This window comes from Saccopteryx bilineata, chromosome 3 (assembly GCF_036850765.1).
Source record: "Saccopteryx bilineata isolate mSacBil1 chromosome 3, mSacBil1_pri_phased_curated, whole genome shotgun sequence".
Classification (NCBI taxonomy): Eukaryota; Metazoa; Chordata; class Mammalia; order Chiroptera; family Emballonuridae; genus Saccopteryx; species Saccopteryx bilineata.
In genome coordinates this window covers 133,351,037-133,378,958 of record NC_089492.1, presented here as the reverse complement: position 1 = coordinate 133,378,958, position 27,922 = coordinate 133,351,037, and the positions used below count along the sequence as shown (strand labels likewise).

General features: G+C 38.2%; 1 pseudogene; it reads left to right on the top strand.

The window, feature by feature from the left end:
- Positions 1-73: 73 nt before the first annotated feature.
- On the top strand, positions 74-24,982 carry LOC136329881 (T-cell surface glycoprotein CD1b-3-like; annotated as a pseudogene).
- The last annotated feature ends 2,940 nt before the right edge of the window (positions 24,983-27,922 follow it).

The window sequence follows — 27,922 nt, the reverse complement described above, 5'->3', positions numbered from 1 at the left end:
ATAATGAAAAATTAAATTATCATTTCAATGTGTATTATGTGCTGTTGAGTTGGCTCTGACTCCCAGAGACGCTATGAATGAGTTCTTTCCACAATTTTTTGTCCTCAACAGTCCTGCTCAGCTCCAGTGCACTCATGCCTATGTCTACTTTTATGAAGTTACTCGATCTCACAGTAGGTCTTTCTCTTTTCCTACTGCATTTTAGTTTTCTAAGCACTATCGTCTTTTCTAAAAACCTGCCTTCTTTCTCATGATGTGTCCCAAGTAGAAAAGCTTCAGTTTTGTCATTTTTGCCTCCAGCAATGTTTCAGATTTAATTTGTTCTAGAACCCAGTTGTTTGTCCTTCTGATAGTGCAGGATATTCGTAGAGCTCTCCTTCAACACCATGTTCAAATGTATCATTTTATTTCCTATCAACCTTCTTTATTATCCAACTTTTGCATCTGTATACATAATAATCAGGAATAAAATGGTAATATCTAATGACACATCATTCTCATTTTTTCTTTTTTTAAAATTTTATTTAGACAACTAATTTTAATCATGTGACATTGATCATTTAGAGTACATAGATTCAGAGAAAACATTTCCAGATCATTTTGACATTTGATTATGTTATATACCAACCACCCAAAGTTAAACTGTCCTCCATCACCTTCTATTTGGTTTTCTTTATGCCTCTCCCCTCCCCCAACCCCCTACTTCTCTTCTCTTCCCGTCTCCCTCATAATCATCACACTTTTGTTTATGTCCATGAGTCTCAATTTTATGTCCCACCTATGTATGGAATCATACAGTTCGTAGTTTTTCCTGATTTATTTATTTCACTCAGTATAATGTTATCAAGGTCCATCTATGTTGTCGTAAATGATCCTATGTCATCATTTCTCATAGCTGAGTAGTATTCCATAGTGTATATGTACCATATCTTCTTTATCCAATCATATATTGAATGGCTTTTTGTTTGTTTCCATGTTGTCTTGGCCACTGTGAACAATGCTGCAGTGAACATGGGGTTGCATGTGTCTTTATGTACGAGTGTTTTTGAGTTTTGGGGGTATATACCCAGTAGAGGGATTGCTGAGTCATATGGTAATTTTATTCTTAATTTTTTTTTTTTCTGAAGCTGGAAACGGGGAGAGACAGTCAGACAGACTCCCGCATGCACCCGACCGGGATCCACCTGGCACGCCCACCAGGGGGCGATGCTCTGCCCCTCCGAGGCGTCGCTCCGTTGCGACCTGAGCCACTCTAGCACCTGGGGCAGAGGCCAAGGAGCCATCCCCAACACCCGGGCCATTTTTGCTCCAATGGAGCCTCGGCTGCGGGAGGGGAAGAGAGAGACAGAGAGGAAGGAGAGGGGGAGGGGTGGAGAAGCAGATGGGCGCTTCTCCTGTGTGCCCTGGCCGGGAATCGAACCCGGGACTTCTGCACGCCAGGCCGATGCTCTACCACTGAGCCAACTGGCCAGGGCCTATTCTTAATTTTTTGAGGAACCACCACACAGTCTTCCAAAGTGGTTGTACTACTTTACATTCCCACTAACAGTGGATGAGGGTTCCTTTTTCTCCACAGCCTCTACAACACTTGTTATTACCTGTCTTGCTGATAATAGCTAATCTAACCAGCGTGAGGTGGTATCTCATTATAGTTTTGATTTGCATTTCTCTAATAGCAAATGAAAATGAGCATCTTTTCATATATCTGTTGGCCATTTGTATTTCTTCCTGGGAGAAGTGTCTGTTCATGTCCTCTTCCTACTTTTTTTTATTGGATTATTTGCTCTTTGTTGTTGAGTTTTGTGAGTTCTTTGTATATTTTGGATATTAGGCCCTTATCTGTGCTTTTGTTTGAAAATATCATCTCCCATTTAGTTGGCTGTCTGTTTGTTTTGTTGTCAGTTTCTCTTTCTGTGCAAAAGCTTCTTAGTCTGATGTAGTCCCATTCATTTATCTTTGCCTTCACTTTCCTGGCCTTTGGAGTCAAATTCATAAAATGCTCTTTATGGCCAAGGTCCATGAGTTTAGTACCTATGTCTTCTTCTATATAATTTATTGTTTCAGGTCTTATATTTAGGTCTTTGATCCACTTTGAATTAATTTAGTACAAGGGGACAAACTGTAGTCAAGTTTCATTCTTTTGAACATGGCTCTCCAGTTTTCCCAGCACCATTTATTGAAGAGGCTTTCTTATCTTTGATTTGTGTTTTTGGCTCCTTTATCAAAGATTATTTGACCCTATATATGTGGTTTTATTTCTGGACTTTCTATTCTTTTCCATTGGTCTGAGTGTCTATTTTTCTCCCAATATCATACTGTTTTGATTGTGGCTCTATAATATAATTTGAAGTCAGGTATTGTAATGCCCCAGTTTTGTTCTTTTTTCTTTGTATTACTTTGGCTATTTGGGGCTTTTTATAATTCCATATAAACCTCATGGTTTTTTCTTCCATTTCTTTAAAAAATGACATGAAATTTTGATGGGAATTGCATTAATTTTGTATATTGCTTTGGGTAATATGATCATTTTGACTATATTTATTCTTCCTATCCAAGAACAAGGAAAATTTTTCCATTTTTTTGTATCTTTTTCAATTTCCCTTAAAATGTTTTGTAGTTTTTATTATATAAGTCCTCTACATACTTTGCTATATTTATTCCTAGGTATATATTTTTTTGTTGTTGCAATTGTAAAACTGTTTTTTTTTTAGTTTGTTTTCTGATGTTTCATTATTGACATATAGGAAGGCAATTGACTTCTGTACATTACTTTTGTATCCTACAACCTTACTGTATTGATTTATTGTTTCTAATAGTCTTTGGGTTTTTTCTATACACAGGCTCATATCACCTGCAAAAAGTAAAACCTTTACTTCTTTTTTTCCAATATGAATGCCTTTTATTTCTTTCTGTTGTCTGATTGCACTGGCTAGAACTTCCAGCACTATGTTGAATGAGTGTGGAGAGAGTGGACAGCCTTGTCTTGTTCCTGATCTTAGAAAAAATGTCTTCAGTATTTTGCCATTTAATATGATGTTAGCTGATGGTTTGTCATAAATGGCCTTTATTATGTTGAGATATTTTCCTTCTATTTCCATTTTGTTGAGTGTTTTAAACATAAAATGATGTATTTTATCGAATGCCTTTTCCATTTTTGATAAGATCATATGTTTTTTGTTCTCATTTCTTCTATAGTTTCCCCTTCATTGCTCAACCTTCTCTTGTTTTCTTTACCATAATGTATAATTATATCCTAAAATATGTTTCCCATTTTTTTTCAAAAGAAAATATACTTAAAACAGAGCAACAGATTTTAATGATATTTGAGAAATTTTGTGATATGAAATATGTCAATGAACTGTATTTTTATTGGTTCCTCAAATGGTATATATCCCCTGTGTTTACTAGGTCTTAGCATATACTGTGTTCTTTTTTTCAGGTTTACTCCTAATCTTTCAGAATGCATATGTGTCATCACTTTATGGGAATCCTCTTTGATATTCTTGACTTGGTCCATCCTTCCTATTCATTGTTATCATGTCACTGTGCTTTTCACAGTCCAAAATAGCAAAGGTAAGCTTACCAGGGACACCAACTTCCTCACTTATCTGCCCCATTACTGCATATTCTTCCACAGCACAACCACTATTTTGCTCACATAGTCTGTAAGTATGACACTAATGGTGTAAGCAGAAACACTCAAATGTTGTTTTTTTAAAGTTTTTATGGGAGTGAGCATTATAAACTTGAAACATCGAATGCTGAGAATGTTGTAACCTAAGAACAGCCTGTGAATTCATTCAAGACACTCGAAAATTTTATAAGACACAAATAATAATATTGATTAAAATTAACTTCAAATTTTATTTAAAAATGACAGACAGATTTACAAAAGTCTACACTGCTTTTTACAGCCATGTGCTCAGCAGATACTGTGTAGCCCATAACACCTTCTTGCAACAATCTATATGCTGTGAATCACTGAAATACCTCTAGCTGAAAACTCAATTTCAACATAACCCAAACGGACTGTGTATCTCAATACCACCTTCCCTTACTATAAAGCCAGTGGCTGTCATTATGGCCATGCAGGTTCACACTACAGTTAAAGAATTGTGGAGCCAGAAAATGGTTGGCCATTCCATTTATTAGTCTCGTAATGGTGGATGAGCATACAGGCAGGGAAGACCTCTTCCCATCTCAGAACCCCACCAGTCTCAGCAGTCCTCAGCCAAACAGGCATCTCAGGGCTCCCATGCCCCTCAGCACTCTTTCTCTCTCTGAACTAACTAGCCAAAACAGGCTAGGGGAAAAATACCCTTCTCCAGCAAATAATCCCTCTTCTCCATGGAGGCAGGCAATCTACAAACTGCAATTTGCAATCTGCTGACCTGAGAGAAAGCACCCGCAGACTTCCATAGACTATACACACATGGTACTGTCCCAATACAAGTGAGCAGACCTAAAAAACACTTATTATAAATTGTTTGCCGAACACTACCAAACTGTTGTCTAGCTTCATAAATGACACCATTTTATGTCCTCCTGGTCACATTTTGTTTGACTAATCCTGCTTACCACCATGCTTTGTTATTTCTACTCTGCAGCCTCACTGCTACTGCCTTTGTTCAGGTCACTAAAGTCATCTGTCTTGTAGCTTTCATCACTGATTGCAAATCTCAACGTGAATTAGAAAACTTTTCTAAATGCTATTTTAGTCACATCACTCTCATGTTTAAAATTGTTCACTTGCTAGAAAAACAAGACACTTTTTTCAATATGGCACCTGTTATCAGGGCCTTCTCTTATGATGTATCTCTCTTTTTCCCCTTTGGTCTCTAAGCTTCAATATTTACTTTTCTAATGTAAGATTCTATATATTTCCTACTTTAAAGTATCTTTTGTTATGTGTAAGGCAAAGAGGTCCTTGATTACTTTATAGCAAAAATATGTAGGATCTTATGCTTTTATATTTTTCAGATAAAATTTAAAAAAACATGTCATATGTATTAGAACTTTCTGTAGAACTAGAGGGCTGTTACTCAGAATATGCCCTTGTACCCCTTCCCTTTCTGTGTACATGATGCAATTGATCCTTTTAGTTTCTAGCAAGAACAACAAAGTACTTACTGTTGGGTGTCTAGTTACTACTTCCATGATCTCCTTTTTACAAGTATTGTGTCTCTTTTCAGGATGGAGTATCTTCCCAGGCAAACATATCCCTCTGCTATGAGACAAATTCCTGGATTACTGTTATATGACTGACTGCTCTTAAAGCTTGAAATTCAATGAAAACAGTGTTAATAAATAATTCTTTAGCTATTATAGGTAAAAACAAGTAATAATAAGTGTTGAGGAAGTGATGTAGAAGAAGAAATAATCATACACTGCTGATGGAAATAAAAATTGTTATAACTACTATAAAAAAACAGTATGGAGGCTCCTCAAAAAATTATAAATAAAGAGACCATATGACCCAGTAATTTCTCAGTTGATATACACCTGAAAATGTTGATAACATTTATTTCTAAAGATATGTTCTAGGTACTCCTATGTTCATTGTAGATTTATTCACAGTGCCAAGACATGGAAACAACAGAAGTGTTGCTTGATATATGATTGAATAAAGAAGATGTGGTACATAAATATAATGAAGTACTACACACTCATGAGAAAAATAAGTAAAATACTTTTATTTGCAATAACATAGATGGATCTTGAGAATAGTATGCTAAGTGAAAGAAATCAGATGGAAAAAGTCAAGAATCACAGGATTTCATGCATATGTGCGATATAAATATGAAAGTAGCAAATGAACAAAGAAAATAAAAAAATATATAAAGCAAACAGTATGGTGGTTTTTAGAGGGTAAAAAGTGCAGGGTGAAGTAAAAACAGGTAAAGAATGTCAAATATGTGCTGATATAACATAAGAAGATGTGGCTACACACATTGCAAAACACAGAGAAAGTATTATAGAACTGTATACATGAAAACTATATAATTTTATTAAACCATTTTATACCCATAAGTTTAATATAATTTTGAAAATAAATAATTATTTAATTATCATACTTTGTATGTTTCATTTATATTTATAGTATTTATTAACATCCCTTTTATTGTATTACTTACATTTAAAAAAATATATTTTATTGATTTAAGAAAGAGGAGGGAGAGAGCAAGACAAAGACAGAAATATTGATCTGTTCCTGTATGTGCCCTGACCAGGGATCAAAATGGCAACCTCTGCATTTTGCTACAAAACTAACCAACAGAGCTATCTGACCAGGGCTTTGCAATATTTTTGTTTTGCATGATTTTAGGGCTATGGATTTTGAGGAACTTTTCTGCTGTCTTTTCAAAGGACTTCTTTAAGGTTCCTCTTCAAAGTAGAATCCCTTCATTGTTTTCTAGAATGAAGATGAATGTATTCATCATTTAAAAATAAATATTTAAAATATTGCACATTTTTGAGATAAAAAAAGGCCACTGGTCTCCACCACCATGACTAAATCAAGTCTCCTATAAAAGTCATAATTTAACATATTTTTCTGAAAATCTTTACTTTATATTGTTCTCTTGTGGTCAATAATATATGATTCAATATAAAACTTATTTATCTTCCTTTATTTTCTTGTCTCCCAGGGAATTAAGTAATATGGAATAAAATTCTTTGATTATAAACTTCTTTCTGAAATATTAATCAAATGCACTGAATTTCCTAGTGCATTCAAACTATTATTTAGGGATAACTATATATTTTTTAAAGAAATTTTTAAACTTACATTGATTGAGATGACATTGGTCAATAACGTTATATTTATTTAAAGTATACAATTCTATAATAAATCTTTGGTGCATTCCATTATGTTTCATGACCTAAAGTCTGGTCTCTTTCAGTCTCCATATATTTGATCCTCTTTACCTTCTTCAACCTCCCTTTATTCCCTTTTTCCTCTGATAATCACTCTCCTGCTGTCTGTGACTGTTTATTTTGTTTGCTTGTTGCTTTTTGTTTTTAATCCCACATATTATTTTTTGGGGAAACTCCATACTGTTTCCATAGTGACTTTACCAATTTACATTTTTACGAGCAGTGGATGAAACTTTTTTCTTTACATTCTCTTCAATACTTGTTATTTCTTGTTGATAACACTCATTCTAACAGGTATGAGGTGATAGCTCTCTGGTTTGATTTGCATTTCTCCTGTAGCTAGTGAAATTGAGCATATTTTTATGTATTTGCTGGCCATTAAGTTTTCTTGAGAAAAGTGTCTTTTCAAGTCTTCTGCCCATTTTTAAAATTGGACTTTTTGTTTTCTGTTGTGTTCTTGAGTTGTATGAGTTCAATGTATATTTGGATATTAGCCCTTAATCAGAGATTTTGTTTGCACATATCTTCTAAGTTTTTTTGGTTACTTTTCGTTATGTTTATGGTTCTTTCTGTTGTGCAGAAACTTTTAAGTTATATGCACTCCATTCATTTATAAATATAAATTTATATTAGTACGTACTGCATTTTTCAAGTTCATGTTTGATTTTACTTAGATTATTAGTTTCATAATGGAGTTTATGACATATTTTTTGATTTTTTGAGTATCCCAGAGTTATTTGGTCCTCACAAGAGGATGATAATTTCCCTGAACAAAAAATTTTAAGGTTATTTCATTATCTTAGAATTCTGACATTTTTTCCCACAGCATTGAACATGAGGTGTATAAAACCAGCATCTTAGAGTCAGAATCAATGAATGACATTGAGTCTAAACTTTTTTAAATAACTTGAAGCATAATTCTGTGAGTACTTTATATTATAAAAATAGAGGTTGTGGGTTGATATTTTTTGTTTTGCTTTGTTTTTTTCTTAAGAAATTGTTTCTGAGCTCAACCAGGCAGTGGAGCAATAGATAGAGCATTGGAGTGGGATACAGAAGACCCAGGTTCAAAACCCCGAGTTCGCCAGCTTGAGTGCAGGCTAAACTGGTTTGAGCAGGGCTCATCAACTTGAGCCTAAGGTCACTGGCTTGAGCAAGGAGCCTCTTGGTCTGCTCTAGCCCCTCAGACAGGCACATATGATAAATAACTAATGAACAACTAAAGTGCTGCAATAAAGGATTGATGCTTCTGAAATTTCTCCCTTACTGTCTGTCTGTCCCTATCAGTCTGTCACACACACATGGAAAAAGAAATTCTCTCTGAAAACTTAATGTCTGACATAAATTTTGCAACCAGGTGGGCTCTGATTAAATGTTAGTTGAATGTGTCCATGAAAACCAAGGATAGTATTTAAGAGCCTGCAGGCTGCCACAGCAAATATCAATGTAAAGAACAAAAGTAAAGACTCAATATAGTTATTAATTCTTCCATGAACACCTCAGTCCCAGGAGTGCCTCCTATAAAATACTTCTCTAATTAGACACATCAAGGAGACACCAGTGCTCCCAGTGCATGGACTGTGAAGGGAAAGCTGCATGACTGCTCCTCATACCCAGGGACCTGGAGACACACTCAACTCATTTAGTGTAGAATGGAAGGCCATGGCCCTGTGCATCTTCTATAGACCCACTCATACAACATGAATGAAAATCTGTCTACTGACCAGCTCATCATTTCTTAGTTAAGAATTCTTTTGGATCCTTAACAGTGACAGTTGGTCTGACTAGAGAAAATGAGCAAAAGGGTATTTTTCTGAGATTACCTGATAATCAGTATTGCCACTGCTGCTCCTTCTTCACTGTGGATTATGGAGATTTGTCTGAAAATTATACAGCTACATTCAAAGTGACTATTTTCTTCTGACAATGATTTTAGAAAGAGCAGGATATGAAGACAGAGAGTAGTCTGAGGGGACAGGAGGAACAGGCAAGGCAATGGGAAGAGTGGCAGTAGACTCCAGAGAAAATAATGGGTAAGTAGAAAAATACAGAGAAGATCAAGAAAAGGGAAAAGGGAAGGCCAGGAAGCACATCATAGGAGGAGAAGACCACAGAGGGATCCGGAGTGGAGACACTGCTGAAAAGGCCACAGGGCACTGCTGAGGACCTTCTGTTACTTCTTTTTATAGAAATGGACATTGCGAATCTAAGTGTGGGCTTGAGTTCTCCAAGGCCAAGAGGTACTACATTTCCCAGGCAGACCACAGACTGAAGACATGGTTATCAAGCCAAAACTCCTTTTATACATGTTGGTGCAATGGGGTGGCTACGAGGCAGACAAAAGTAAAAAGAAAATCTGGAAGCCAGACAGGGAAGAGATGAAGGGGAAATGAGAGACACTGTGGGAGGCTCATGGCTGAGGGAGGCAGTCGGGTTCTTCCCACACAGAAGTGAGCAGAGGGAGAGTTTGGTTTGTTTTTGTGGAAAGGGATGTTACAGAAAAAGTTCAAAAGGATTTTGAGGGGAAGATGTTTTCTGAGTTCTGAGGACAAGTTGTTCTGCTGAGGCATTCTTTATCAAACAGAACTCCAGTGCTGCTACTTCTGCCCCTGCTCTTTCAAGGAATTCTCTGACATGGACCAAGCACAGTGGATGAGAAGAACCCAGGTGGAAACATACTTGTGGTTTGGCAAAGCAGAGTGTAGAAAAGTTCTAGAGAGTATCTCTAGGAAGAGAGTAATGCTCCTACTGGGCACACTTGGAATCTGCATGCCAAGTGAATGCCAAGCACCATCACTGACCCCAGTCTGTTTCTCTTTCTGATTTGGGGGAAAAGAAGCTATATTTTGGAAAAGGGACATGTGTATGGAAATTTGTAAGTATTACCATTATTCTTTTCCTACACGGGCCCCTCATCTTCCCTCCTTTCATCTTCTCTCATTGTCCCTTCTCTGTCTTTCAGCTATGCAAGTATCAGCACACGGAGGGCTGAGGCTGGCTGGGTGAGCTGCAGACTCATTGCTGGGACAGTGTTTCAAGCACTATCTGCATTCTTTGGCTTTAGTCCCAGGGTAATTTTAGCAAGGAAGAATTGAAGCACTTTCAATTACTGCTGTTGTATATGCACAGCTTCCTTCAGGAAGTGCCGGCATTTTGCAGTCAGTTTCAGTTTTGATGTGAGTTTGCTTTTTAAGGTTGATATTTACCTGAAAGTTCTGACCAGGGAAAATGATGTATGGACTGTGACCATTATTCAATCTTCTGTTTACCTTGGCTTAACTCTTTCTTCTTTGCTTCACTTCTTACCACTATTCCCACTTTACCCCTTCCCAACCACATACAAAGAATGATTTACATGTATATATCTTCACACTCCTGATTATACCCTTATATTCTGATACCTCAATCTCAAAGGGATCTGGCTCTGTGTTATAGTGTTTACCTATGTTCTCTCTTTCATTCTTGATCTCAGACTCAGCCTTTCCCAACCTAGACCTGTCCTCCTTTCTCCCCGATCTGAATGTTCACGTGACCTAGGCAATACCCAATCAATCTCGAGGGACCTCTTCTTGACTGGTCTGCTGACTTTTTATGAGTATTCTCATCCAGCTTTTTCAAATTAATTATTTCAATAATCCTTTATTATTTTCACATACTCATCCCACATATTTCTTCTTGCTTTTTCTTCCAAAATCTAGTCTTCAATGTGGTTCAAAGAATATGTTTCTTTCCTTGAATTTCTCTATTTTCTATTGTTGATGTTTCCTCCCTAAAATGTTTTCCATATTGACTCTCTGTTCCTTGACCATCCCCAGATCCCTTTGAGATCCAGGTATCAGGCAGTTTTAGAGTGCATTCCAGGGAAGGCCCCAGAGGGTTTTTTAAATGCGGCATATCAAAGATTAGATTTCTTGAGTTTCCAAGGAAATTTCTGGAAGCCGTCTCCAGGAGCTGGGAGTCAGGCTCAGAATGTCTGAAATATGCTTAATTGGTACAGCATTGTTAAAGTTCTGATGGGCCTTTTCAGTGACATTCTCAGGCCCTCAATTCCTGTCAGTCCTTCTGAAAGGAGGGAAGTCAGACCTGGAACGACAAGGTGAGCACAACCTCCTCTCCCCTCACAGCCTCAGTGCTTCATTTTTGTATTTGAGTTTTTTCTCTTTATCATCCCGTTGAGACACAGAATAAGAGGCTTGAAGATGAGTGTGGGTTCAGGGGTTCTAAGGTACCTGAGTCACAAGCTCTGGCTTGAGATACCTAAACTCTACTTCTTCTCATCTTTTTCTAGTGAAGCCACAGGTTTGGGTGACGTAACGCTCCAGTCCTGGTCCTGGCCGTCTGCTGCTGTTGTGTCATGTCTCTGGCTTTCATCTGAAACCTGTGTGTGTGATGTGGATGCGGGGTCAACAGGAGCAGTAGGGCACTCAACAAGGTTAAGTCCTGCCAAATGCTGAAGGCACATGATATCTTCAAGTAACCCTTAATGTGGCAACTGTAGAGGTAGCTGGCCTGACTTGCCAAATGAAACACAGCAGCCTGGGAGGCCATGATATAATCATCCACTGTGGTGAGAAAGAACAAGGGCCCAATAGGAAATGATAGTCTTCCCATAGTTCCAGGGCTAATGAATTAGCAGTTGGAGAATGGATAGGACTCCTATGCACAAGAAGGTAAAAGTGGGAGAATACAAATCATAAGGAAGTATAAAGATTCAAAGCAGTTACATTTCAAGAAAATAGAGAAAGAAGATTAGAGGTACTAAAAAAAATGAAAGGAGACATATGGACTAGAAAGAATTGAAATGAGGGATCTATAAAATGTAGAAGAAGACTCTTGTAAGGTCCCAACTCTGTGAAATGAGAGGCATTACCTGAGGTAGGATAGACTGTATTTCATAGATTGACATTATTTAGTCCCCAACCAGAAGGACATTCTATCCCTTTAATATTGATCTGTTTGGCTGTAACAGTTACCCTGGTTATGCTGGTTTTTGTGAACTTACAGTTTAAATAGCACAGGTGAGACTTTTCTTGTTTTGTTTCTTTAACCTCTTATCCACTTATTTTTTTTCTCCTCTATTGTTCTTTTTCTCTCTGATTTCCTGTCTTTGAGATCAAAATCCTCTTCTTCTCCCTCAGTTCAAATCAGAATATCTGCTTGCCCCTTTCTCCGAACCCTCCCTCTCCCGTTGAAGGAACACCCAGGAATGCAGGAGATTAGGAAACCACCTCTGCTTGGCACAGAAATCATGGGTCAAAAACAAATTGTTGAAGAAATGGTAAATGAGCCTGATCCAACTCTGCTGATATATGTTTAATCTTATCCATAAAAATCTGTTCTGCTTCTTCTGGAACATGGTTCATACCAATAAACAAAGCATGGTTTTATTAAAATAGTTTTCTGACAGAGATTCTGACTCATTTTGAAACCTCTTCCCTCCCCCACCCCCGATCTTTGACAATCTCTTTTCTGAGGCACCTGTTTGTTGATCCTTCAAACTCTATTTCGCATTCCTATTTCTGAATCTTCCCTGGAAGTTTCCCTGAATGACACAATTGAAATCACAGAACAAGTACCAGATGATCTCACTCTTATGTGTATTCTAATGAACAAAGTAAATTTAATGAAAAAAATAGAAGCAACTCATAGATACAAAGAACAGAGTAATAGCTGTCAGAGGGGAGAAGTTTGGAGGGCTGGTAAAATGATGAAGGGGTGAAGCAAAGAAAAACCAACACAGATACAGAAAACAGAAAGGTGATTACCAGAATAGATGGAAAGGAGGGTGGTGGAGTCAGTAAAAGGGTCAGGGGGGAATAAATGTGATGAAAAGAGATCTGAAACCCAATAAAATATACAGATGATGAATTATTGAATTGTACACAGAAACCTATATAATTTTTAACCAATGTCACTCCAATATATTTAATTTTAAAAAATTCTGTAGGAAAAAAAATCTCTTTTGTACTTCCAAAATTTGACTGATCTTCCTAAGAGCATTAATATTTTTATACTCTGAACAATCGTTATTTAAGTACTTACTCTATTCATTTGTCTCCATTTTTTGAAAGCAGAATTTAGATATTGTAGCTGTATTCATGACCAAAAGCCTAACCTGAATTTAGGTTGATGAGCAACTGACTTGTGCAGTTGTTGCCATCTTTAAGTTTTTAATAATCTTCAAACAAGGCTGAAAAACACAAGCATAACCTCTCCCTTGCATTAGAAGAGTATGTGGTCCCCACCACTGTGCCATGGCTGGGTCCTTCCAGCATCATTTCAGAGAGATGGGAGGGGAAGAGAGAGAGTGAGAGATACAGAAAAATAGACAAAACAGACAGACAAATGAGTGTGTGTGGGGGGGAGATAAAAGACACATGGGGTTATATAGGCTGGCCCATGGGTGTACAGAGGGAACATGGATTAGATTGATAACCTGAGGAGTTAGGGTGGGGCCTTGAGCCCCAACGGGGACTGCGGAAGTGGCGGCTTCAAGTTTTTGAGGCAGCGGAGCTGATGGTGCAGTTAGCAATTCAGTTGGTTTTGTTTCTGCGCGCTCGGCCACAATTTTGTCAAACTTGGAGGCTAAACTACTTTCCTCCTCAGTGGAAGGGGGCGAATAGGGAGGTAGGGGCTCCTCAGAGAGAGGGGTAGCCTGTAATATTTTTGGCACTGGTGGAAGGTCCCCTGCAAGAGCACTGGTCAGTCAGGCATGTATCGCTAGCAGGGCAGGAATGAGGCCGAGAGGGAAGGTTTGTCCTTCATGTACTTCGGCCAAATGGATGCACCAGAAAGTTTAGGCCGAAGTATCGGGGTGCCAAAGAGGCATGTCCCAGAGCCAAGTGTTGAAACCTGAGAGGATTTCCCAGTAGGTACAAAGATCCTTTTCACTAACTTTAACTTGCCTATTCTGCAATAAGGCATAGAGGGCTTAGCTTGCGGGGCTCGGGAGTGAGGGAGAAGGTTTCCCATTGCAGAGGGTCACTCACTCGTCCCTTGGATGCCAGTTAGGTCCCTGTCTGGGTGCCAGTTGTGGACAAGGCCCACCGGGGGTGAGGACAATGGAGACACAGAGACCCAACTCGGGAGACCAGGTTCAGTGATGCAGATAAACTTTAATAAGGAAGTGAGCTAGCTTATATACATGGGTTCAGCCAATAGAATGTTACAGCATGTCCTTCACAGCCAATGGCTGAAAAGGTCAGGGAGCTGCCTAGGTGGAGCTGAGTTACTTTCTTATAACAGGTGAGCTCCCTCCTGGGTGTGCCTAGGAGGGTTTTGGGTACTGGAGTTTTCTCACAGCATTGCATCAGCCACAGCTGCTAGGAATGCACTCTGTGCTCTACGCACACCAAGAGGACCCAGAACCAACACAAACAATGGTGGATGGCTGATCAAACAAATGCTAGACTCAGCTAGCTACAGAAGTAGACACTCAGAGGAGGAGTCCAGAAGGAACAAGACACAGCAACAAATAAATACACTCAACAGGGCAGACACTGAGTAAGATCTAAAACATGTGATCAAGGTTGACCCTTAGAGCCAGCCAACCTGAAGGGATAACCCTACACATGAAAGGGCCAATGGCACTAAGGCTCACATACAACAGAAGATAAATATAACTGTCAAGAAGCATTGCTAGAGCCAGTAACAGAGGCAGCCTGGAGATCAGTACCACTGAGCTCATCTTCCTCATAAAGACACCACAACAAATATGAAAGTCAGAAAGTACTACCTACTACACCAGGGGTTGGGAACCTATAGCTCATGAGCCAGATGTGTCTCTTTTGATAAATCTTTAATAAAAAATAATAACGTTAAAAATATAAAACATTCTCATGTATTACAATCCATTCATTTCCTACTGCTCATGTTCATGGTTGCAGGTGGCTGGAGCCAATCACAGCTGTCTTCCTGGACAATACCAAATTTTTTTTTTTTTTTTTTGGATAATGTGTAATGTACACAGGTTGTTGTATGGCTCTCATGGAATTACATTTTAAAATATGTCGTGTTCATGGCTCTCTCAGCCAAAATGGTTCCCGACCACTGTACTACACAGACAAAATGGGAAGGCAAAGTATTTTGATCCAAATAAATCAACAAGATAATTCCCCAGGAAAAGAACTAAATAAAATGGCAGTAATCAATGTACCAGACACAAAGTTTAAAATAACAGTTATTACAATGTTCAGTGATTTAAAGTAAGAATGGATGATCACAATGAGACTTAAACATAGAGATAGTAAGCATTAAAAAGGACATTAAAATTATAAAAAAGAACCAGTTAGAAATGGCAAATACAATATCTAATATCAAGACTGCACTAGAAAAAGTTACAGCAAGTCAGATGAAGTGGAGGATCAAATCAGTGATTGAGGACAAGATAAACATAAGCACAGGAACAGAGTGTTAAAAAAAATGTTCAAAAAGACTGAAGAAGCTCTAAGACCTCCGAGACAACATGAAGAGAAACAACATCAGAATAATAGGGGTTCCTGAAGGAAAAGAAAATGAACAAGGACAGAGGCTTTGTTTGAAGAAATCATAACCAAACATTTGTTACACTAATGAAGAAAAAAGTCACATCAGTTCAAGAAACACAGAGAAACCCAATAAAGAGAAACCTAAGGAGGCCCACACCAAGATACATTATAATTAAAATGTCAAAGTTAAGAGACAAAGAAAGAATACTAAAAGCTATGAGACAAAGTCAATTAATTACCTACAACGTAGCCCCCATATGGCTGCTAACTAACTTCTCAACAGAAACACTTCAGGTCAGAAGGAATTGGTGAGAAATATTCAATGTGGTGCAAAACAAAACCAACAACCAAGACTACACTATCTAACAAAGTTATCATTTACAGTTAAAGCAGAAATAAAATGCTTTCTAAACAAACAAAAAGGACTCAAGGAGTTTATTACCACAAAGCCACTAGTGAAAGAAATGTTTAAGGGCCTGCTATAAGAAGAGAAAAGAAGAAAAAAGAGAGAGACTGGATGGAAGGATGGAGACACAGAAAGGGCTGCCGCATGACCAGGAGCAAGTGGTGGCTGAGGGTCTAGAGCAGGGGTCTCAAACTCAACTCAGCATGTGGGCTGCAGAGCAAGATCACAGCCGTTCAGCGGGCCGCACTAGGTCTACAAATGGCAACTGTTACGCAACACTTTTCTCACTGCAGTTGAAAACAAAAAAAAATCAGTACAACAAGCACAATCGTACATGCAGTTTACTCAGTGTCACAAAATGACCAGAAACTGTAGTTCGCATCACAACTGCTGTTAACTAAGCTAATATCTAGCTAGGATGCTAGAGAAATGAAAAATACAAGTAGGCCCCTAGGCTTACTTAATTTTATTCAAAATATTTTGAACTTCGTGGATTAGTCTGCGGGCCGCACAAAATTGTTCGGCGGGCTGTATGCGGCCCGTGGGCCACGAGTTTGAGACCCCTGGTCCAGAGGGACTCTCACTGTGGGGACGGTTGCCCTGACAGGTGTGGGTACTCAGCCCTAAACCTGGAGCCCCAGTCTAGAGTCCCAGAGCCTAGAATAAGTGTTCACACAGCATTTGGAGGTGAAAAGAGCTGGGTTTCTGTCTGTAAGAAAGAGATGGACCTCTCAGAGAGTCAAGCCCCATCTTAAAGGGCCTGTACAAAAATTCTCTTTCACAGCCACTTACCTGGGACTCCAGTGAGGGGAGAGCTGAGAGGACCTGAGTTGCATGAGGAGAGTGTAAAGTTGGAGGCCCAGGGAGAGACACCGTGAGTGACGGCCACCGGAACCCTTGTGCTGAGTCATTCTCCAATTCCTCAGTTGCTAGTGGAGCAATTCCCTCTGAGTGGCATACGCCTGGGAAAAAGCAACTGCTCTGTCTTCAGGAATCTCTGCTACCCCAGTTATGGTGAGGGGTCATTCTGAGAGGCCAGGAAGCAGGGGCATATCAGTAACTCAGTTTTCTGGTGTTGAGGCCGGAGTTTTCTCCCAATCTCTCCCAAGTCCAAAACTGGTGCTTACACCTCAGAGCAGACTCGATAGAAACTGTCCAGAATACTGCAGGCCACACTTCTGGGTCTCAGAATCCATACCCACCAGACTCTTGGGGCCACAACCTACTAAAGTTGGTGATAAAAGTCTAGACAGACAAAAACTTGGGCCTGAGAGGCAAAGCCACACATACCACCCTTCTTAATCCCTGAATTGCCACAAGCTCTAGACTCTAGCAGAGGTTTTTTCAGTGGCTGAGCTGAACAAGCAGCCAGCAAGCAGACAGAGGCTGCAGGAGGTGTGTCCTGAGGGGACTTTCCCCCAGGACCAGTGTGGGCAAAAGCCAACTCAGGTGGGCAGCTTGGTATTTCCACTTGCAGCTGGGCCCAGCAGAGGCAGCCACCAACTCTGGATTGCTTGTAGCTCCAAGAAGGTTGCGGAGGGCCAGTGCAGTGACTCCCATTGGTCTGCATTAGGTTCCTTCCAGAGAGCTCCCGGGCTGGCAATCCAGAGGCCAGCTACGGACAGCATCGGTTCAGGACCAAACAACCTCTGCTAGAGTGGTATCCAAAGAAAGGATTCCTCACACCTGGCCCAGCTGAGTTGGATTCTCTGTGATCAGCACCAGCACATCAGCTCAATGCGCATTGGGAAGAATGGAGCTTCACAGTCAGCCGGCCAGGTGCTGGATATCTGGCCCTGCTGGGCTAGATCCCACTTGGGGAAGAGAGAGAGGCTTGGAGCATGGACATTTAATGTGTGGGCCCCTGTGAGCCTAGTATAGATCTGTTTGAGGGGCTTAGCCACATTCTGTGGGGGCAATGTCAGCTCCAGGAGAGGATTCTCTCAGTTTTCTTTCTGAGACCTGGGTCTCACCAGCTGTAAGAACTTCTGCAGAGGGGACTGTCGGCCCCACTTCAACCTACACCTGTTGCTCACCTTGTAGGGGAGAAATATATTTGAGTATTTATCACCGGCTGAGGGACCAGGCTCTGGAGTAGGGGCCACTTTGAAAGGGCAAGAGCAACTAAAGGGAAGGTCATAGACTGATAATAAATTCATTTTTCATTTTGTATTGTTTTGTTTTTGCATAAATTGCTATGGCATAAGATAACTTTGCTAAAGTATAAACTTTCCTATTTATATAACTTGATTTTAGGATTTGGGTCTGTGGTAGTATAGCCCAGACAAATAAATGGGTTTGTTTTTTTTTTTTGGTTTTTTTTGTACTTTTCTGAAGCTGGAAATGGGGAGAGACAGTCAGACAGACTCCCACATGCGCCCCACCGGGATCCACCCGGCATGCCCACCAGGGGGCGACGCTCTGCCCACCAGGGGGTGATGGCTCTGCCCCTCCGGGGCGTCTGCTGTGACCAGAGCCACACTAGCACCTGGGGCAGAGGCCAAGGAGCCATCCCCAGCGCCTGGGCCATCTTTGCTCCAATGGAGCCTTGGCTGCGGGAGGGGAAGAGAGAGACAGAGAGGAAGGAGGGGGGCAGGTGGAGAAGCAAATGGGCGCTTCTCCTATGTGCCCTGGCTGTGAATTGAACCCGGGTCCCCCTCACGCCAGGCCGACGCTCTACCGCTGAGCCAACCGGCGAGGGCCAATAAATGTTTTAAATGCTTTCCTTCTCATGTCCTGGCCACGTAGCACATCATCTTGATACCCCAAGGTTCCAGTTTTGAGACCAGACAAGCGGGATAAAATGAGAAAGAGGAGCCACTGAGAATGTGCAAGAGAAGAGAGGGCCATGCAGGAGGGGAAGAGAGAGACAGAGAGGAAGGAGAGGGGGAAGGGTAGAGAAGCAGATGAGCGCTTCTCCTGTGTGCCCTGGCTGGGAATCGAATGCGGGACTCCTGCATGCCAGGCCGATGCTCTACCACTGAGCCAACCGGCCAGGGCCCTATGCTTTAGATTAGAGTCATAATGTGACACTGTCCTGCTCCTTTCTGCCCCAGTGAAGCCCAAGGCCTGGCTTTCCAGTGCCCCCCGTCCTTTGCCTGGTCCTCTGCTGCTGGTGTGCCATGTCTCAGGATTTTACCCCAAACCTGTATGGGTGATGTGGATGAAGGGTGAGCAGGAGCATCCAGGAACACATCAAGGTGACATCCTGCCCAATGCTGACGAGACGTGGTATCTCCCAGTAACCCTGGATGTTGTGGCTGGGGAGGAAGCTAACCTGAATTGTCGAGTAAAGCACAGCAGCCTGGGAGGCCAGGACATCATCCTCCACTGGGGTGAGAAATAGGAGGAGATGGTCCACAAACATGGAGGGAGGGATGAGCAAATGGTGAGACTTAGTGAGTGTGACTGAGAAGCAAGGAAAGAGGGAGGCTGAAAAGAAAGAGGGAAGAAGAACAAGAGAGAGAAAGAGATGAACAAAGGCAGCATTTTTCAACTGGTATGCTACCAAATATTTTAAACCACAGAATATTAGACTGTTCAGTCAAGGGTACTGACCTCTTTTCCCTAAAAATGGGAACTATTAATACAGTAACAGCCATCTGTATGAATAGATCAAAATTTTACCTATTTCTTATTTGCTCAGATCAGCATAAAATATAATGTAATTTTTGTTGTACCAGAGAATTTTAATAATTAGTTTGTGTGTGTCATTAGATGAAAAAGGTTGAAAATCACTTACCTAAGGCATAAAGGAAGTAAGAGTCATGGACCTATTCATTGCTTGAAGTGGCACAAGACGGAATGATAGAAGATAGATAAGGATTATTGTGTTAGAGAATCTGAGAGGGGAAGTTGGCTATGCCTTTACATCCACGCAGGTGAAAGATGGTGCTGACACTCAGGTGATTAAAAGAAGGGCAGGAGACTCAGGAATGGGTTTGCAGTGACACCTGTGTCTTCTCTCAATTGCCAGAACACCCTACTTCCACCACGGTAATAATTTTGGCATTAATATTGTCCACCTTCATTCTTTTGATATGTCTAGCATTATGGTATTTGAGGCACTAGTAAGTCTTTTCTGTCCTCCTCCCACATTTTTTATACATTTTCTATTTATTTATATCACTTTGTCCTCAATATTTCTCTTTTTAATTCATTTTTAAATTTATTGAATTGACATGTTACCAAACCATGCAGGTTTCAAGTGTAAAACTCAATATAACACCATCTACACTCCGCTTCATGCTTTGCCCAACTCTAAGAAAGTCTCTTTCCAACCATCTCCTCTTCTTTTTGCCCTCCTCTCCCTACTCATCTCCCCCTTTCCCTCTGGCTATTGTGATTCTGCTGTCTGTCAATAAGTTCTATATTAAAGTTTTTTTTTTTTACTTTATAATGGTGTGAAAGAAATACACATTTCGTAGGAATGGTATTTGAATTTTAATATATTTTTTTGAGTGGGAGGTGGGGAAGCAGAGAGACAGACTCCCACACATGCCTAACTGGAATGTACCCAGTAAGCCCCCCCATACCATGATGCTCTACGCATTTGTGGTTGCTGCTCTGTTGCTTGGCAACCGATCTATTTTTAGTGCCTTAGGCAAGGCTATGGAGCAATCCATAGCACCTGGGGCCAACTTGCTTGAACCATTTGAGCCATGGCTGCAAGAAGAGGGTAGAGAGAAAGAGAAGGGGGATGGGGAGGGGTGGAGAAGTAGATGGTTGCTTCTTTTGGGTACCCTGCCTGGGAATTGAACCCAGGACCTCACATGCCCTACCGATGCTCTACCACTGAGCAAACTGTCCAGAGCTATTTTAGCTGCTCTCTGGTTGATGCTGTGGTCAAGCACATGCTTGGAGTCCACATAGCTACTGGCAGCTGGCTGGCCTGTGTGGGTCTTAGGGCTGCATGGCAACATGGAGAATGCACAAATGAATGGGGCAAACACGTGGCCATTGAGAGCAAAGGAGAGACAGCTTATTTGTTATGCTTGGGTTATATTGCCTTAGTCTTTGGGAAGGACTAGGCCTTCTTTAACTAACCAATTATGGTAACTTTTAAATCATTTGCAGGATTGTGTTGGATTTTCCCACTCATCAATCAGATATATTTTCCAGACTAGACTGACAGGCCTCTGTGGCTCCATCTTGACTTCTACTGTTTTTTTCTGTCATAGTCTGGGGATGGAAGCGTTGTACCCTGGGGAGATTAAAAAATGTGTCCTTTCTTCTTAAATCAGGAAAGGGGGTGTGTTGGTCCCCTTTGTGGGGCAAGGATGCAATATCCTGAAATGTCTGAAACTGTAACTTCCTAGAGAAGGAAGTAGGCTTTTTAATTTCTGATTTCCTTTTTGCTCCCTTCCCTTATTAATGTATAACAACCTATACTAGTAATTTCATCACCTTAACCAAGGAACTAAACATATCTATTACTTCCAATCATTACCTGCTTGTGTATGAGTGTGTGTGTGTGTGCGCGCGCGTGTGCGTGCATGGGTGGGTTATAACAGTTAACGTAAGATCTATCCTCTTAGCACATTTTTAAAGTACACAGTATCATATTGCTAAGTATACGTACAATCTACCACAGATCTTTAAAATGTTCTCATCTTGAATAATGGAGACTTTGTGTTTTGATTCCAGTAAAAAGAGTGTGAAGCGGTAAAAGAGCAACTTCACTATAAAACAAAACCAGACAAAAACTTCCTGACACAATTTTAACCATATGATCAAGGTTAAAATTTACAATCATAAGTCATGTTGATATCATGTGCCCTAACTATGATATGATGTGAAGAGCATGTCATTGCTATGGGATTTTTTTCTTCAAGCCTACAACCCTAAAATTATTAGACAACCCCAAAGTAGTTTGAAAAGCATCAGACAAACCAAAAGTGAGAAAAATTTCACACATTTTATGTATTATATGTAATATCTGACCTGTACTCTTTAAAATAATCAAGGTCATGAAATCAAGGACAGACTGGGAAGCTGATGCAAATCAGAGAAGACTGAGACGTGATAACTAAATGCATGTGATTACCTGGACTGAAACTTTCAATAGGAAACCAAAATTACTAAAAAACTTCTGAAATCTGGAAAAATCTGTAGTTTAGTTAATGATAATGTACCAATCTTCATTTCTTAGTTGCAGCAAATTTTCCAGAATTACGTAAAATGTTAAATTTAGAGGAATCCAGGTAAAAGTTATATGAAAACTCTATACTTATCATTGAACCTTTCATTAAATATAAATTATTTCCAAATAAAGGTTTTATTTTTAAAAGTCCTTGTAAAATATTTTAAAAGGCTAGTTTTTATGTGTTAAACCTGATAATATGATGTACACAATTGTATGACTCATAAACTTACTCTGAGGGCATTCACTCTCTGATGTGATTATGAACAACTGAAAATTTTGGAATATGAACAACAGAGGTAAAATTTTAATTAGAAATAGATGTACAACATGCTAACAATAAAAATGAAAAATATAATGGCTGAATTTTAGTGTTAAATCTATTATTCAAATATTTTCTCATTGAAAATCTTCATAAACCTATTGAGAAATGTCAACTGCCCTGGCTGTAGATGATCAGAATAGTGACATTTGGGTTAATTAAAAAAAACAAAACAGCTATACTTCATTAATAGTGCAAAAAATAAAGAAACAGTTATCATTAACCACAGAATATAGATATCATAGACTTGGTAGTTGAATAAAGAAGTGTAGAGTTTTATGGTGATTAGTTGTTTAGACTTTTCCCTTTTTTGGGATATGGGGAGAGTAAAGAAAAGAGACAAAAAGACAGAAACATGGAGCTGTTCCTGTAATGTGCCCTGACTGGGGATCAAACCAGTAACCAACAGAGCTATTCACCCAGGGATTAAATTCTCCAGTAATTATTTTTTTATTTTATCATCTTTTTATTGCAAGAGGAGGAGAGATAAAGAGACAGACTCCCATATGTGCCCTGACCAGGATCTACCCAGCAACCCTCATCTGAAGCCAAATTTCAAATGCAAGAGTTACTTATTTTAGCGCCTGATGTTAACGTGCTCAGACCAACAGAGCCACTGGCTGCATGAGGAGGAGAGGTAAATCAGGGAAGAAAGAGAAGAGAAATAGCTTCTCACAGGTGCCATCACTGCGGATCAAACCCACAATGTCCACACACCAGGATGATGCTCTCTCCACTGAGTGATGAGTCAGGGTCTTTCCAGACATTTAAATGTATTGTTTTATTTTATTTTATTTTTTTATTTTTATTTTTTACAGGGACAGAGAGAGAATCAGAGAGAGAGAGAGAGAGATAGGAACAGACAGACAGGAACAGAGAGAGATGAGAAGTATCAATTATCAGTTTTTTGTTGCGATATCTTAGTTGTTCATTGATTGCTTTCTCATAAATGCCTTGACCACGGGCCTTCATCAGAATGAGTAATCTTTTGCTCGAGCCAGCAACCTTGGGTACAAGCTGGTGAGCTTTTTGCTCAAGCTGGCGACCTTGGGGTCTTGAACCTGGGTCCTTCCGCATCCCAGTCCGAAGCTCTATCCACTGCACCACCGCCTGGTCAGGCCTTTCCAGATATTTTTAAATGAAGCCCTGTAGTTATCATGTAAGTGTGTCAGGAGTCCCAGTGGGGGATGAGCAGTGTCTGTCTCCGGAACTCAGATATGAGGGCTAATCAGCCTGATTTGTGAGCTGAACATTTGATTCACAGAAAACCATAACAATTTGGGTAAAAACTGAAAGTAGTTATTTTTAGTTTAAACATGAAGACTCTTTCCAAATTTAATTAAACTACAACAGTAAAATTTAATTAAATACTATACTGAACAGCACAGAATAAATTATTTTCTAGTGGTTCTATTGGGCACCATGACTCTAAATTGAATATAGCATCATTTAGAGCTCCTTAAGCTACGTAACAAAATGTAACTAAAAATTGAGGAGAAAGGTGGGATTTCTATTTTAAGTTAGCACCTTGAGGGCCTCAGAGCTTATGTAATAATTTTAGTGTGTAGACCCAGTTTATGTCACTAGATATGACTGTAATGATACATGACAGGTGGTGACTGAGGCCATGGCAGACAGGGCTAGGAACTCTCACATAGATTTTCAAGGTGGGAGCTAAATGCACTCATTGGTGAGTTTATGAAAGAATCTTAATTGCTGAAGGTTTTGAGGAAATTGAAAATAGGGCAGTTAAGAGGTAGGAAATGATGATAAGAACAATGTGGATTGATACTACCAAAGAGATCTACTTTGTATCCTTTACTGTGCTTATTTTGGACAGTATTGACCTCATAAAATCACATGAATAAAGCTGTTATCTAAAGGAAAATAACTTTGAAAAAGAATGAGTTTTCAAAGAAAAAATATCACTTAGCTTTAAAATATGGTATGGAGGGGAAATCAAGCTGGAATATATAAACCTCCTAAAAATTAACCGTAAGAAGGAGTTGGCTGTGGGGTCAGGGTTGGAAAATTAAATAATTGCTGAGTAGATGAATGGACTTAGAAAAGGCCCCATTGTGTGACTATATAGGAGAGTCCGGGCACTCACCCTCTTCATGTTCAAACTGAAAGATAAAATTTTATTATACAAATCTTTAGTTGTTTATTGTATACAGATAGAACTTTCTAAAATTTTTAATTAGAAAATTAAATTTAATGGGTGACATTGATCAATATGAATACATAGGTTTCAGGTAAATATTTCTATAGCATTTGAGTTGTTAATTATGTTGTGTACCCATCACCCCAAATCAAATCATTTTCTCTATTTCTATATAGATATAACTGTTGGTGTTATTTTAAATTTTCTGCTAATATTTTATTAAATTGGGATTTTTTAATTCAAATAATATTAATGTTATAAATCAGACTCCTTTGAAAGAAATGTAGCAAGGTCATCTTTTTGATAAATACAAAGTTTTCAATAAAGTAGATGGAACATTTTCTTACATTTACACAAATTTTTAAAAAATATTTTAAGTCAATTCTACGTGATTCCCCCCCCCCCCACATCATTCCTACTTAAAAAATTTACCTCGTTTAAAGCACGTCTTGTGATGTGTTTCCAGTAAATTTTTCACTTTGGCAGGAAGGTTAATGAAAGAGGATCTGTGAGTGTGACTATGGGACACATCCAGAGAAAAGCACAGGAGGGGAGATTTCTGCTGGAAACAGATTTGGCCAAATAGAGTAAATATCTTTAGTTTAAAAAAAAAAACTTTAAGCAAAGGACAAAAAACTCTTATAGACACAGACCACAGGATTGCAGGAGGAAAACGGGGGTGAGGGGAGGTGGAGGAGGGGAGAGGGGAATAGATGGTGATGGGGGAGACTTGACGTGGGTGCTGAACACACAATGCAACATACAGAGGATGTATCTTAGAGTTGCACAACTGAAGCCTGGATAATTTTATTAACTATGTTACCCCACTTAATTCCATTAAAAAATAATTTTAAATACTGGTTAGAAGCTAATGAAATTTTTTCAAGCCAGGAAGAAATAATATACCATAACTTAAAAACAAAAATTAATATTAATGTTACATATTTTTATTTAGACTTTGTCTTTTTCATAATTTAAATTTAGAATTAATTTTACTAATCATTTTATTAAATGTTGTTGAGTTGCTATCAGGAATTTATTTCCATGTTCCCCAATTCTTTGATGTGATTTGTGTTCATGTCAAAACTGGAAAGTGGTATGTGATGATTTTCACCCATATAATAGCACAATTTCTTGTGGAAAAATAAAATTATCTTATTATCTCATTTTTACTTTGTAAAGGATTTGACTTTCTCAAATTAGTACAATTACTTATAACAGTGATGTTTGGCACATGTCACTTCAATCTTATTCTATCACATTTTTTTGTAGTTTGGTAGATATTCTTTTCAAATTTGCTCTTTGTCTATAGTCTATAATGGAATTATAAAACCAAAGTAGACTTACAGAACCATTTATAGCTTTAAAATTATTTGTAAATAAAGATAATTGTTGACAATAAATAATCTAGAATTCACTCTAGAAACAAGTAAACAAACAAAATAAATCCAAATGTTGAAAGAAAGTAAATCAATATAAAGGCTGTATTATTAAAATAGAGATTAAGACAAACTATGTAATAATAATTATCCAATTACTCACAAACTAATCTTTTGAAATATTAACAAAGTATAAAAGTAAATTATAGCAGAATTAATGAAAAATACTGCAAAATAAACACTGAGAATTAAAAAGTGGGTGTTAATGGAGAGAGCAAATAGATATTCAAGTGGTCTGAAGTCAAAATAAAATGGAAAGTGTTATTGAAAATTATAAATGATTAAAATAAGAGTCAAACGAAGAAAAAACCCTAAGTATGTCAGTTATCATAAAAAGTAAACCTAATGGCAAAGACATAACTAACTTCAAAGGTCTTAAATTCTTATTTGATGGTTAATTTCAGGACATAAAAAAGAGAAAAAAATTGAAGTCATTTTATGAGACTACTATATCACAATAGAAAAATGCCACAACTTGACAAAAAACTTGAAACTAAATATTTGCAAATAAACAAAAACTAAGCAAACAAGTAAACTAAACAACCAAGAGCTATTACCCAATTTTACTCATGGAAGAAAGTAAATTTAGATATACATGCTGAGTTTTTACTAAGAGTGTAAGGATAATTGATTATTAGAAAATAAATTAATGTAGTTATCTAAATTAACAAACTAACAATCCTATCACTTCATTATATGCCTAACAAAATCCTCAATAAAATTAAATATATATTGATGAAGAAAAATTATCAATTTAGCATAAAAGAGAACTCCCTTAATATACAATGGTTTAGCTATAACCAAGGTAAAAAACAAAAACTTCATAATAAAAATTTAGAAAATTTAATATTAAAATTTAGAATGAGAGAAGAGTGTCTGCAATTGCCATTCCACTCTTCAAATTGGTACTAAAGTTGTACTTTCTAGCTCAGGGAGTAAATAGAAAGGGTCTAAAGAAAGATGAAATTGTCATTGTTTGCATGTTGGGTTGGCTCTGACTCCTGGAGACCCTTTGAATGAGTTTTATCCACAACATTTTCTCCTCAACAGTCCTGCTCAGCTCCTGAACAGTCATACCTATAGCTTCTTTTACAAGGTCAATCCACCACATAGTTGGTCTTCCTGTTTGCCTACTGCTTTCTAGTTTTCTCAGCATTACCATCTTTTCCAAAGAACCTATCTTCTCATGACATGCTCAAAGTAGAAAAGCTTCAGTTTTGTCATTTTTGCCTCCAGCAATGTTTCCGATTTAATTTGCTCTAAAAACCCAGATGTTTGTCTTCCTCACAGTCCAGGATATTCATAGAGATTTCCTCAACACTATATTTTACTTAAGTCATTTTTTTCCTATCAATCTTCTTCATTATCTAACTTTTGCATCTACACATAATAATTGAGAATAAGAAGATAATATCTAATGCACATCTTTTCTAATTTTTCTATCTTTCCCTTTCATTGCTCAATGTTCTCTTGATTTCTTTGCCACATTATCCACTTTTTGCATATGCTAAAATATGCATAATATTTTATCTAGTATCTGATTTGTTTTCTTCATAAAACAGATTAAACAATAGAGATTACTAAGAAATAAATACAAATAAATGAATAAATATCAACACACGAAATAATTATACTAAATTAAAATTTTTTCCTAAATGAGACCCATTTATCCTAAATGATTTACACCAAAAAACAAAACAAAATAAAAGACAAAAAGGCTTAATTTGCAGAAAACCAAGGTGAGTTGTTTATGACATAAGTAGATGTAAACTGAATAGATGTTATATTTTTATTGATTTTATTCTTATTTATTAGTTTTTGGTGCTTTTATAAGTGTATGAAATGTTTCTTCATTTACTTAAATCTTTTATTTCTCTCAGGAATCTTCTTAGTATTCACTGTATGTCCTGGCATTTCTATAATAAGTTTATTATTATTTATTTTATTACATTTGAGGCTCTGTGAAAAATTTGTTTTCCTATTTTATTTTAAAATTACTCACTGTAATATAAAATATATTTTTGTTTTTGGTATATCTATCTTGTATCTTGTTAGCAATTTACTGTACATTTTAATCTAGAATTTTC